The 14,163-nt window shown below is 35.4% G+C and overlaps 1 long non-coding RNA gene across 1 annotated transcript; it reads right to left on the bottom strand.

Moving 5' to 3' along the window:
* Positions 1 to 436: 436 nt before the first annotated feature.
* LOC111412337 lies at positions 437 to 2,306 on the bottom strand. Its single transcript, XR_002706042.1, has 2 exons — positions 1,582 to 2,306; positions 437 to 875 (listed from the first exon to the last, which is right to left on the bottom strand). It is a non-coding gene; the product is annotated as an uncharacterized LOC111412337 (long non-coding RNA).
* Between the last annotated feature and the right edge of the window lie 11,857 nt (positions 2,307 to 14,163).

Here is a 14,163-nt window from a genome sequence, read left to right as displayed (position 1 = left end):
GGATGAAAATACTAGGGTTTGGGAATTCAATTTCAATATTGAATATTTTATTATTATATCAATACCTGATATTTGAATTATGAATCTTGGTCCCTGATGTTTGAATTGTGATGTTCAAAGACCTGGAATTATGTAATTTTCCCAAACTTCTACGCTAACTTTGAGAGGACCAGACATTCAGGGACGGATTTAGGGAGGGGACTAGTTGGGTTGTAGACCCCCCTCTACCAGGCCCAATTGATATTTTTTTAGGGAAATTCCTCCCCCTCCCCTCTCCCCCCACTTACTTTTTTTTTCTTTTGTAAAAACGGATTTTTAATGTGTAAATTTTTTTTTTCACGTATTAGCCCGGCTTGAAATTTTTCAGCCCGATTTTGAATTCAATTCTGGATCAGTCCCTGACAAGAATATAATAAATCTTGGTCTGAATAACGTATTCTGACAAACTCGAGTACATATTAGATAAACTTTTTCACAGCGAAAATTTTCAATACAGCTGATGTACTGCCATAATTCAACATTTAAAAAAAAAGAAAAAAAAGGTTGAACTCCAACTTTGAAGGCCCCCACCGCCCCGCCCCTGGAGTATCGTGAGGGAGGTAAATCGTGGGATATACCCCAGCAGGCCAGGGAACAATAACTTGCTCGTACATTGGTGCTCACAAAGAGAGTACAATTTCATATCTCAATAATCGAACCCTCACACTACAATTGCCAGCAAGACTGAGACTACCTCACTCCTGTTCTTTGCACTATTGGGTTATGCCCCCGGGGACACCCTAATTCAACATTATTCCAATTTTCTGATGCATCTTCATAACCATTTTCTAGCTGTTAGAACTCATTCTGTGCCAACCTGGTCATCTCAGCAAGACCTGAAAGGAAACCATCAATATGGATCAGCTAAATAAATTCAAAACATGTTTTTATAATATTCTTTGTGGGACAGAAGCCAAAAACAAGAATGATTTTGATTCTATGACAATAAATCTCAAAAACTTGAAACCAAATGGTAAGAGCGAAAGCTGGGTGCCTATATAATAGTCATATTCATATCTAGTTTCTATTGAGAATTAGAACTCATAATCCTATACCATCTAGAGCAATAAAGTTGCTAAAAGAAAAGATACACAGGACACGTCAGATTCATAGAGCTTCGTCTAAATCTGAGATTACGTCTTTGTCCAACAATGCTTTAATTAACTATGATGAAAAGAAATTTACAAGAGAAAAATCTCACACTACTCTTTTTTTTTTTTTTTTTTTTTCTAAACTCTTTCTTTTTGATGATGATATATTAAATCTTAATGACAGATCCTATCTTTTGTAAAAATCAAAATTATAATTGTGAAATTCCTAAATTATCCTTTGGAGGTCAATATGTGTATGGAGTCTGCACAACTGCAATAATTACACTCCACAACTTAAAACACTTTTTGCCCAGCTTATATTTGTATGTGCGATAAGGCATAGTCTATAGCAAACCAACGTACAACGAATATCAGTAATTAGGGGAAGAAATGCAAGACGATATCGAATTATAATAATCAAGTAGTTTCACATAGAAAATTTAAATATCACCTTCAATGTTTCTGTGGCGAGCTGACCACCAATTATCTCTTGAAACCCGGAATGATCTAGAGTTTCATTGATCATATTGTCAAGTCTCCTCCAAAACTTTCGACGAAGTTATTATTGCATACTTTGTTTTGTTGAAGATATTATTCCCATCTTCAAACTCTAATACTTGAAGATCCTTTTATTAAAGCAGCAAAATTGGCAGCAAGAACAAACTGTGTAGCGGCTTGTTCTCGTCTTCGTTCTTTCTTAATACTTAACTGCACAATTACTGAGCATTTGCTGCCTCATAGTTTTGTTGGTAATTGGTATTAACAGTCTTAGAAAAAACCAAATTAATGACAGAAAATTAAAGAACACCAAGAGCTTTTTACCCTAAGGCCCGGATGTATCACCACACTAAGCATTCACTAAAGCGGTTTTCGCTCTAATCCACTAAAAACCAGCAAAAAATTATAAGGACAAGAATCAAAATTCAAAGATCCAAAGGATCTAGCCCTCAGACTCAGTTTTTCTTTCAAGAATATACTCAACAGATTACATCAAGTAACAAAAGGTTATTTGCTCACTCAAGAACAGAATCACCCTTTTCACAAAGTAATCTACATTAGACTTCACCAAGAAGATCTAAAAACCAAAGATTACAGACGAAAAATCAAAAGTTTTTTCAGAGAAAAAACACAGAAAACAAATGAGAGGAAAACCTAGCACCATCTCACATATATGAGCAAATGAGGAGTCAAGACATATAATACAAAGGATTAGAATGCATTCAACGGTTGCACTAGCTCCAAGTGGCATCATCTCAACCTTTACCAAAGTCGCACTTCAGCAACATGCGAGAATGCTCAAATGGGAGGCAGTCAATTCACATTCTATCATTGGCTCAAGTATTGGATTCCATCACTGGGCCTAAAGTGTTAAACATAATATTTAACAAGTTTAAACCCTTCTATAGAAAGTACCTCTGTAGAAGATGGTTTTGCTGAATTTTTGTGAGGGCCCAGCAGCTTAATATGGATCTGGACATGTGTTTTGTATTCTGGCCCAAATTGGTTGTAGCCCAATATTGTAACCCAGTAAGTGAAAGAATCTGGAATGAAAGAAACCGGGTTTAACAAAATGCGTTTGTTGACTTAAAGGGCCACTTTCACAATATTATTGACGAGTGGCAAGGCATGGACCATTGGATCAAATGCAAGTCTCTCTATCTAATAAAAGAAAAGATATTAAGGGTGTTCACACGTGAATTTCATTTCCAGTAGCTTCTCTCTCGTTTGGTTTTTCATCTTCTCTAAAACTCTTAAACTTCTATGATTTTCTTGTGATTTCATGAGAGAATATTCTTGTGATGAACTCTTGTGTGAGTTTTGGTTTATTGTGAGAAGATCTTGTATTTTGAGAGAGTTAGAACTAAATGTTTTGTAACGAAACTTTTGCCTATTTTTGTGGCGATTTATAGTGGATTCGAGTTTAATCCTAATGGATGCTCAATGGGGATTAGGTGTTGGAAGCAATCGCCGAACCTCGGGGCCTTTGGGCCAAAAAATCTTGTGTCCTGATCTTGTTATTTTCTGATTTTAACTGTGTTTGATTTACGAGTTAAAGGTACAAACATATTTTTGGGACCAACAGTGGTATCAGAGCTGTGGAAATTATTTGATTCAAGTGTGGTTGAGTTTTTGTGTTTGAAAAATACTACAGATCTGAGTAGATCTATTCTTTTGCCATGTTGATTTTTTTGTTGAAATTTTTTTTATTCTAGTTGTTTGAAAAAAATTACAGATCCGAGCATATCTGTCCTTTTGCCTTCCTGTTAAATAAAAAAACAGTTTCTAAACACGAGTTGATTTTTTGGTGTTTTTTGAGTATCTTGTTGAAATATTTGCAGTTCTTGTAAGATTTTGGTAACAAAACTTTTTTTAATAAAAAAAATTAGGGTTTCTGTGAATCTCTCCTAAATCTGCCTCTATCTAGGGATCCCTGAGAGAACCCTAGAATTTTAGGAGATTAGGGCCTCGATTCAAGAAACTTATCTCTCAATTTTTTTTGAAATACGTTTTCTGTTATTGTGTGAATATTATTTTTCTATAGATCAAAATTTTTGTTTTTGAGCTGTTGTATATATTCTTGATTTGTACTGATACTCTAACTTGATTTATTTAGTGGGGTTGAAATTATCGTTGTGTGAAATTGTTCTTCAGTGAAGGTAGACATTGTATTATCCCCTACAGTTTACTGTGTGTAAACATAACTGTTAAATAGCTCCATTTTGCCCGTTTCCTTGTGTATATATATATATATATATATATATATATCGTGAAATTGGAATAATTTGACATTGATCACTGTGATATATTGTTGACTGAATTATTACTGTGATATATTTGGTTATATCATACTTGCGAGCATTTTCACACTACTGCACACCATGACTCTAAGGTAGATGTCCAAGTTTGGGATGGCAAATGAGACTTTAGTCTCTGGCGCCAGAAAATTAAAGCCCTCATATTATAGTTGAAATGTGCTAAGGCCATTGATGAGTCTTGGCCAAAAACCCTAGCTGAAAATAGGAAAACTGAACAAGATGAATTAGCCTGGGGTGCAATGTTCCTTCACTTATCTGATTCTGTAATTAGAAAAGTAGGAGAAACCAAAACGGCTATAGAATTGTGGATTGCCTTAGAAAAACACTATCTTACTAAGACTGTACCAAATAAATATTTTCTTTGGAGACAGTTTTTCAGTTTTAAATTTGATCTTAACCTTGACACAGAAGATAGTATGGATAGATCCAATAGGATCACACAAGACTTAATAAATTGTGGTGAGAAATTTTCTGATGAACAGAAGGTAGTTGGTCTGCTTAATGCTGTAGGAGATAAATATAAAGACATAAGAAATGCTCTAGAGTATGGTAAAAGTGACCTAACTGCTGAAATAATTCACAGTTCTCTATTGACCAGAGAATTGTAACTGAAATTTGAACACAAAGAGGTGTTTCATGTTGAGGGTGTGTCATCAAATCAAAAACCACATATGAAAAGTGTGAGTAACTTCAGTCATTTCAATTTTAACAAGAATAATAATTTTATCAAAAAGAAATGGAGTAACACCAAAGGAAAAGACAATAAACCAAATAAAGGAAAGGTAAACAATAACAATAACAGAAAATGCTTTCATTGTGGAAGAATAGGGCACTTTATTAAAGATTCTTTTAAAAAGGCTAATGACCAAAAGAATGGGTCTAATACTAAAAATGCTTCTTTAGGCATTGCTGCTAATTACAAAGAAGCAGGAGCCAACATTGGAGTTGCCTATGTGTCTCTATTGGAAAGTACTGATCAGGACTGGGTCCTAATTTCAGGTTGTTCTTTTCATATAACACCCAATATTGGCTGCCTTTCTGACTATTCTAGTCTTGATGGAGGATTTGTAAAACTTGGGAATGATGAGTCATGTCAAGTGAAAGGAATTGGCAATGTGTTGCTGAAATTTAAAAATGGACATCACATGCTGTTAAAACACACTAGATATGTGCCAGCACTTAAAAGAAACCTCATATCCCTCGGAGTTCTTGATGATGAAAATTACCAAATTGGAATTAAGAATGGTTCTACAAATATAACAAGAAATTAGGAATTTATTTTCAGCTCACCTAAGCTCAATGGAATTTATGTAATAGGTGCTGAAATCATTTTACCTAATAATGCTGTGAATTTTGTCACACATCCTGATAAATCAGAATTATGGTATAAAAGGCTTGGCCATTTAAGTGAAAAAAGTTTAAAAACTCTATCATATCAAGTAACATTTGGGAATAATAGTGTTTAAAAATTAACTTTTTGTGAACATTGTATAATGGGAAAACAAGTCAGACTGCCCTTTAAGGCAAGGCTGCATAAGTTCCAAAAATGTCCTTGAATACATACATTCTGATTTATGGAGACCTGCAACTGTTCCTACTATATCTAGTTATAGATATTATCTTCTTACCACTGATGATTACTTAAGGAAAATATGGATTTTCTTATTAAAATCAAGTCTGAAACTTTTGTAACTTTTAAAGATTGGAATGTATTAATTGAAAATCAGACTGGTAAGAAGATAAAAATCTTAAGAATTGACAATGTGCTTGAATTCTGTAATTCAGAATTTGATCAATATTGTAATAAACAAGGGATTATGAAACATAAAACAGTGAGCTATACTCCTCAGCAAAACGGGGTTGCTGAGAGGTTAAATAGAACCACTCTTGAGAGGACAAGATGTATGTTGATCAGTTTTGACCTTCTAAAAATCTTTTTGGGTAAGGCAGTAAAAACTGCCTATTATCTAGTAAATAAATGTCCTTCCAGCTCCCTAAACAATAAAATTCCTGATGGTCAGGTACATTACCAGACTACTCATATCTTAGAACTTTTGGATGTGCTGCATATGCACATAACACAAAATCAAAATTGGACCTTAGATCATTGAAGAGTGTGTTCTTAGGATATGAAGAAGGAGTTAATGGCTATAGACTGTGATTAAGAGATGTGAAAGGATATAAGGTGATAATAAGTAGATCTGTTATCTTTAATTAAGATGATTTTCCTTGTCTTAGTGACAAATCTGGAGAAAAATTAGGAAATGATGAGTTTATTATCACTGAAATAAATCTGAATAGAGAGATTTTAAATGACCGACTTAGTTTGAGGTGGAGCCATATCAGGTAGAACCACAGATCATTATAGATGATGAAATTCATGAAGAGGATCAGCATCTGGAGCCTGCAAATGACCTGCAGAACTACCAGCTTGCTAGGGACAGAGAAAGGAGGCAAATAAGACTTCCTTCCAAGTATCAGAATGCTGATTTTGTATCTGCTCAGTCTGAACCTGGTCTGTTTGACATAGAATCCACCTCTTATGAAGAGGCTATTTCTTCCAAAGAATCCCCTAAGTGGATTGCTGCAATAGAAGATGAGATGAACTCCCTACATAAGAATAAAACCTGGATCTTAGTTGAGAAATCCAAAGATTGTAAATTGATTGATTGTAAATGGGTATATAAGATTAAAGAAGCTGAGATTAAGACAAATAATAAAAGGTATAAGGCAATACTTATAGCTAAAGGCTTCAATCAAAGAGAAGGTATAGACTACACTGAAATTTTTTCACCAGTAGTTAAATATGCATTTATTAGAGTCCTACTTGCTATAGTGACACATTTTGACTCAGAACAACTTGACGTGAAAACTGCCTTCTTCTATGGTTATATAGATGAAATCATACATATGATTCAACCTAGAGGGTTTGAAGTAAAAGGAAAGGGGAAACTAGTATGTCTTTTGAAAAAATCCTTGTATGGCCTAAAACAGGCCCCTATGCAGTGGTATAAAAGATTTGACTCTTTTATACAAGGTTTGGATTTTAAGAAATCAGAATATGATCCCTATTTTTACTATAAAAGAGATGGTGAATCTGATTTTTTTTTTAATTTTCTCTTGTATGTTGATGATATGTTCCTTTCTGGTCATAATTCTGTTGTTCTTAACTCAATTAAAGACAGTTGAAATCAGAATTTGAAATAAAAGATTTAGGACCAACTAGAAAAATTTTAGGCATGGAAATAAGAAGGGATAGAATAAATGGAAAGTTGTTTCTAACATAAAAATCTTATGTTGATAAGGTAGTGAAAAGATTTTCCCTTCATGATGCTAAGCCTGTTAGTCTGACAGTATGAAATTATCTGTTGATCAATCACCTAAAATTGAAGATGAATATAGAAGAATGATGAATGTACCATATTCTAATGCTGTTGGATCTGTAATGTATGTTATTGTATGATCTAGACCTGATATTGCTTATGTTGTGAGTGTGCTAAGCAGATTTATGAGTAATCTAGGTGAATTACACTGGCAATATATGAAAAATCTGATTAAGTATTTGAAAGGGACTAGTCAGTTAGGATTAATGTTCAAAACTGATAAAAATGGACTTAAACTAAAAGGTTACGTGAACTCAGATTTTGCTGGAAATCCAGATAGTAAAAAATCCACAACTGCATATTATTATGTCATTAATGAAACGTGCATTAGCTGGAAGTTCCAACTTCAAAAATTGGTTGCATTGTCTTCAATTGAGGTCGAATATATTGCTGCAACTGAGGCAGTAAAGGAGGGATTATGGTTGAAGGATTTACTTGGTGAATTAGGTCTTATAGAAAATTAGGTGGAGCTGTGTTTTGAAAACCAAAATGCAATCTTCTTAAGTAAAAATCCTATTTTACATGATACATCCAAGCATATAGATGTTAAGTTCCATTTTATTAAAGATATCATTGATAGGGGAGATATTAAATTAATCAAAATTCCTACTAAGGTAATTCTACAGATGCTGGAACCAAGGTAATCCCTATTAGTAAGTTTGTTGATTCTTTAAAATTGATTAATCTTGAAGAATACTAACTTTGTGTTTTTGTATAGGTGAAGAGAGCAAATTAAGTTTAGACTAAGTTTTTAATTCACTTATAGACCGTCACAAAAAAATGCAGCAGAAGGTGGAGATTGTAGAAGATGGTTTACTGAATTTTTGTGAGGGCCCAGTAGCTTAATATGGATCTAGACGTGTGTTTTGTCTTCTGGCCCAAATTGTTTGTAGCCCAATATTGTGACCCAGTAAGTGGAAGAATCTGGAATGAAAGAAATCGGGTTAAACAAAACGCGTTTGTTGACTTAAAGGGCCACTTTCACAACATTATTGACAAGTGGCAAGGCATGGACCATTGGATCAAATGCAAGTCTCTCTCTCTAATAAAAGAAAAGATATCAAGGGTTTTCACACGTGAATTTCATTTCCAGTAGCTTCTCTCTCGTTTAGTTTTTCATCTTCTCTGAAACTCTTGAACTTCTATGATTTCTTTGTGATTTCATGAGAGAAAATATTCTTGTGATGAACTCTTGTGTGAGTTCTGGGTTATTGTGAGAAGATCTTGTATTTTGAGAGAGTTAGAACTAAGAGTTCTGTAACGTAACTTTTGCCTATTTTTGTGGTGATTTATAGTGAATTCAAGCTTAATCCTAACAGATGCTCAACGGGGATTCGGCGTTGGAAGCGGTCACCGAACTTCGGGGCCTTTGGGCTGAAAAATCTTGTATCTTGATCTTGTTATTTTCTGATTTTAACTGTGTTTGATTTACGGGTTAAATGCACAAACATATTTTTGGGACCAACAACCTTCTTCACATTGAAGAAGTTTATTCTAGAGTATCACATTCAACAAAACTGGCTCAACCATTAGGTGATTTAGGCACTCTCCTAAACTTTAGTTTTGCCGAATGCCCCCTATTTTTAAAATTCACAAAATTTCTCCTTTGGTTTTTCTTCTTAAAAATTTCTGCCACTAAGTAGTTAATAACATTAAAAAATATTAAAGATTACGATCACTATTTTAGTTAGCAATATTAAAAACATAAATAATTTGAAAAATTAATTTACAAGAGAAAAATTTTGTAAATTAAAAAACATTAATAAAAATATAAAATTAAGTACTAACAAATAATTCCTTCACAAACAAAATGAAATAATATAATTTAAAGGTTTGCAATATTATAAAGAAATAATCAGATATCTTAACTTAGAGCGTGTTTGATTGTCATGAAAAATATCATTTAGAAAATGAAATGTTTCCTTATTTTGAAGAAAACAAAAACTTACTCCTTTCAAAGAAAATTATCCTTAAAAATAAGGAAAATTAGACATATTTTCAAAAGTTAAAAATATTTTCAACGGAAAAAATAGTAATCAAACACTTAGTAGAAATTTGGATGGAAAATTGATATTTTCTATGAAAAATAAATACAATTAAACACACCCTTATATAATTATATTAACACTAGGAAATTTGTTAGTTACACCACGATTTTAAATATTTTTTTATTTACTTAAATAGCATTAAGTAAAATTACATAAACTAGATTTTAATATATTTATCACATAAAACAATTTTTTGTTACACCATAATCATAAACCCACTTTTTTATTTTTTTATTTTTTTCCTCCTCAACACCCATGCAACAGTTTTCCTGTCTAAGACGACTTTTGTGTTCTTCCACAAGGAAACTAATTTTCTTTTCATTTGTGATTTCTATTACACCTCTCACTAACCACCTAGGCGTGTCAGGTCCACTTTCCAGCGAGGTGCCACGTGTTAAGTTGAGGTGTCATCGAAGTGATATACTCCTCACTTGAACCTCAAGTTGACGTGCTGTGAGGCACAAACACTACCAAAGTGATATTATCCGAGACGTCATCTAATACTGAAGTGTGAGGAGACGAGGCACCCTACGATAGAGGAGTGCAGAGGCCCCTTCGTTGCCAGTTTCAGAGATGTATCTTTGTGTCAGGATCCCCTTATCTTTATGGATTGATTGATGTGACAGCTCAACTTTATGTCAACTTACATATCAGAAGAATTAATTACCCGCTCCCTAGAATACGGCTGATTGAAGCCTCACACCATTAGATGCATACCCGTGCCTCACATCCAGCGGTGTCCTTTACCTATAAATACCAAAGGCTTGTCAAGAGACAAAGATAATCTTTCTAATTCTAGGCACTCCACAACCAAGTAATATATATTCTCCTTCCCACTCTCTTGCACAATTCCGGCAACCCCCTATCACCGTCCACTTACTTGACTATCAGAATGTATGCGATTGCCACAACTCCTGCTAGTAACAATAGTGTACATCTAACTGTTTGTTCTTGTGCGCAGGGTGGAAGGTCCAATTCGTGAAGTCAACAGATTGGAGCTGTTCGTGGTAAATTCCCTTCTAGAGTCCCTATTAACCATCGAAAAAAGCCATCGGAATATCAGTGACATCTCTTGAAAAAGGGGCGTTCTTGAAAAAGAACCCAAGTTAAAATTAGCAATATAGTTTTGAACACCCTTAAAAAAGGAGTGACAAAATGAATTCTAGCAATGATGATGCAAATCCTGAAGGACCAAGGGACATCTTTGAAGAAGAGGAGCTTCGGACAAATGGCACCTACCTCAGACCTCATCACTGGTGCCATCGAGGTGGTGGGACGACAACAATGCTCACTATAGGAACAGCCTAAATAGCTACGGGTATGAGGGACATGAATTCTTCATGTAGGCTCAAGGTCAGCAAGGCTTCAAAATGCCACAAAGGTCCCACCCAGCTCAAGGACAACTTTTTGCATCTCATGGCTAATGCTGTTCGAGTCGTCAAAGAGATCCCTTTATTCAAAAAGAAGTTGGGACAGATGATAAGTGTGTTTTTGCACACTTATTTAGATTACAAACATGACTTAAATACAAGCAAAATGATTGAATTGTGACTTAATCTCATTGAATTCATGCAATGTAGGTGTTTCTATGGAAATAGTGGAATTCAGGAGAAGAGAGCCGAAAAAGGACTAAAATGGAGCAAAGTGATAGTTCAGGGACTAAGGATGCAAATATTCAAAAGTTGAACTAAAAGACAACTCGGGAATGCAAATATGCTAAGTATGAACTTGAAAGCAATACAAGATGATTGGAAGAAGAAGGAATTGCAAAGGGACTAAAATGAATTAAATTGAAAGTTTGGGGACCAAGTTGCAAATAATTCATAGATGAGACGGGAAATGGAATGAGGATTCAAGAGTGTTAGAAGTCAATCAAATGAGGAAAGGAGTCACGAGGTGAAATAGGGTCGAAGTATTATCAAGTATCAACTTTCAGGGGAAAAAGCTATGCTCGTGATTTTTAGTATCTACTCAAGATCCATTTTTGACATAGTAAACATCAGAATTTGAGGAAGCCTATTTGTATCAAAAGTGTAGATATTTGAGTTTTCTTCACAATGCACTTTGAATCACTTCAATCGGAGATCAGGAAAGAAAGTTATGACCAAAATACTAAAAACTGTCCAGCAGAAAGAATTGTATAACTATGCGGTCGCATAGTATAAATTCTATGCGGTCGCATAGAAGCCTCCCGAGAACTTTTTCTCAAATTTTTTTACTCTATGCGACAGCATAGAAATGTACTATGCGGTCGTATAGGTATAATCTGGGGGCCGTTTTGCAGTTTCCTTATACGATTGAAACTCCTTTGGTAACCTAATTTTCACGCGATTTAAATACGAAAGAACGTCCAGAAGAGGGGGAGAAGGTAATTGGAGGCACAAAAACACAATTTTGGAGGATTTGGAGAGGAAGAACAAGGCAAAAACAAGGCAATCCACTTCAAGATTCAAGATTTCACTTCAAGAATCAATTGGGTGATGTTCTTCCTTGGTTTTAATTGTTGTTTTTCTTTATTTCCAATTATGTTAGGCTAGATTTTCATGTGCTAGGAGATCGATGTACCATGTGATTTGAGTTTTATATTTCTAGTTTTGCAATTTGACATTAAAACATATTTCTTTTGTTTTGAATGATTTATATGCATTTATTGTTTCCGCAATTAAGGGCCCGTAATTGTGTGAGTTTGGGTGATTTATTCTTGCATTCGAGAGAATTGGAATAGATTCGACATAATATAAATCATCGTAGGGTCCGATAGGGGATAGAAATATACTGCTATGCCTTACGTGAATCTTTAAGTGTTCATGAAACTACATGCATTTTTACATATGCACTTGTCATAGAAATATAGGCCGGTGGTATGTAGAAATAGGTTTGATACATCTCGAGAGAGAGTATTGGATAGATTTAGGAACATTGATTCGTCAACAATTGAATTATGTTGTCATATTGTGAAACTAGAGTTTAAAGTGATAATTGCATGGGAAATCGTGATCCTAGTGTGTTTAATTTCTATTGATTACAACAAACGTGCGTTCTCAACAATTGATTTCATTTTAGAGTTTTAAATTATTGTTTTGCTTATTAATTTCATTACAATCATAAAAGTTGCATAAGTAGGGTTTTCTTTCCAATTTTAGAGTTTTAATTAGGTCCACATTCATTTTGAGTAATTTGGTTTCGGTTAAGGTCGAATAAGTAAAATTGAACTAACCAATCTCTGTGGGACGATACTCGGACTCATTGAATCCACTTTATTACTTGTTAACGAACCGTACACTTGCGGAAATTTAAATCGAAAGAAAATATTTCGCGAACAACAGACGTCACTTCATATGCACAAGATGCCCAGGCAGTAGAACCCTAGCTGGGGAAAAACTTCCCACCAGAATATGAGCTACAGAGGTCAGTCGATGTTTTTGACCGAATAGGGCAAAACCCCAGCAGCAGGATTTGCTCCGTACAAAGACCAGTTTAATAAGAGCAAGAACAAGACCAAGAAGCACCTCCCCCACCTAGAAATAAGCGTGAAAGGAGAAACTTGATAGATTGGGAAGTCGAGGAGGAGCACCTCCACCTCCTCAAAATATGCCAGGCAAGGATGACTCTGAAGGGCCATGTTGATCCTATGAGATAGAATATGACGACAACATCTTCCCCCTTTACAAAGAAATCCGAAGCTTCCTAACGCCTGCGAATTTCGTGCCCCTAAAATTCCTAAGTATGAAGGAAAAGTAGACCCTAATAAACACATCACCAAATACATAATGCAAATGAGTCTGAGAGGAGCCTCGTCGGCATTGAAGTACAGGGCCTTTCATTTGACCCTAGCTGGAGCTACCAAAGTATGGTACAGCCGGCTACCAACCTTGATCATTAAAAGTTAGCCTGACCCCAGTGCAATGCTTGCAAGATATAGAGTAGGCTCTTGAAGAGACACTCGAAAGCTACCTCACCAGATTCACTGATGAAATAACCTATTGTGAGCAAGTTACAAACAGAGAGGCTCTTTCAGCCCTAAAAGGAGGCCTCAACATGAACACCTTATTTTGGCGAGACGTGCGAAGCAAGAATCCGGCTACTTATGACGAGCTGGTAGAGATGATGAGAGTGAAGATCGTCAATGAAGAGATGATTGACCATCAGAATTGTACACCCAAGGACTCTCACTGCCTCAGAGGCAGGTAGGTCGAGGACCAGCAGTGCACCTCGTCACCTAACAATGGACCTAAGCTGGACATACAGTAGCTCCCACGTTCGGATAAGCTTTGGCCTCCACCACACTTAATGAAGTACTAGTGTTGGCGTATGAAGATACAAATCTAGAAGCGGTAGCCATCTGGAGGGACGGCATACAGGAATCGATGTAAGAAAAAAGGTAAACCAACCCTTAGAAGGAACGAAGGATTGTATCTTCCATCATTTTTTATGGTCATGACACCAGAGAGCTCCTCATCTTCATAGAGAAGTAACCCCCGCTCCTTTAGGAGGGACCAATATCATGAATATCACCAGCGATCCACCACGCCCAACAGAGATACGAGGCGATGAAGGGACCATGCAACTCAGAGCAGGAAAATAGAAGATAGAACTCAAGAGGAATCCAGGCAGAGAAATTAGGCTTTGGCAGCTGAAGGCAAGCCAATCCATGAGATAAACACAATCATAGGGAGCCCTCATATCGGAGACAACCCTCGAAATGCGCAGAAGAACTATGCTAGGAAGGAAAAGAATCCTCCAATGATTAGTTATATTGTCAACCAGTTCTAAAAAGCGAATAGGA

Source organism: Olea europaea, chromosome 16 (genome assembly GCF_002742605.1).
Source record: "Olea europaea var. sylvestris chromosome 16, O_europaea_v1, whole genome shotgun sequence".
NCBI lineage: Eukaryota > Viridiplantae > Streptophyta > Magnoliopsida > Lamiales > Oleaceae > Olea > Olea europaea.
Note: the sequence above shows the minus strand (reverse complement) of the source record. Positions and strands in the feature narration are given on the sequence as shown.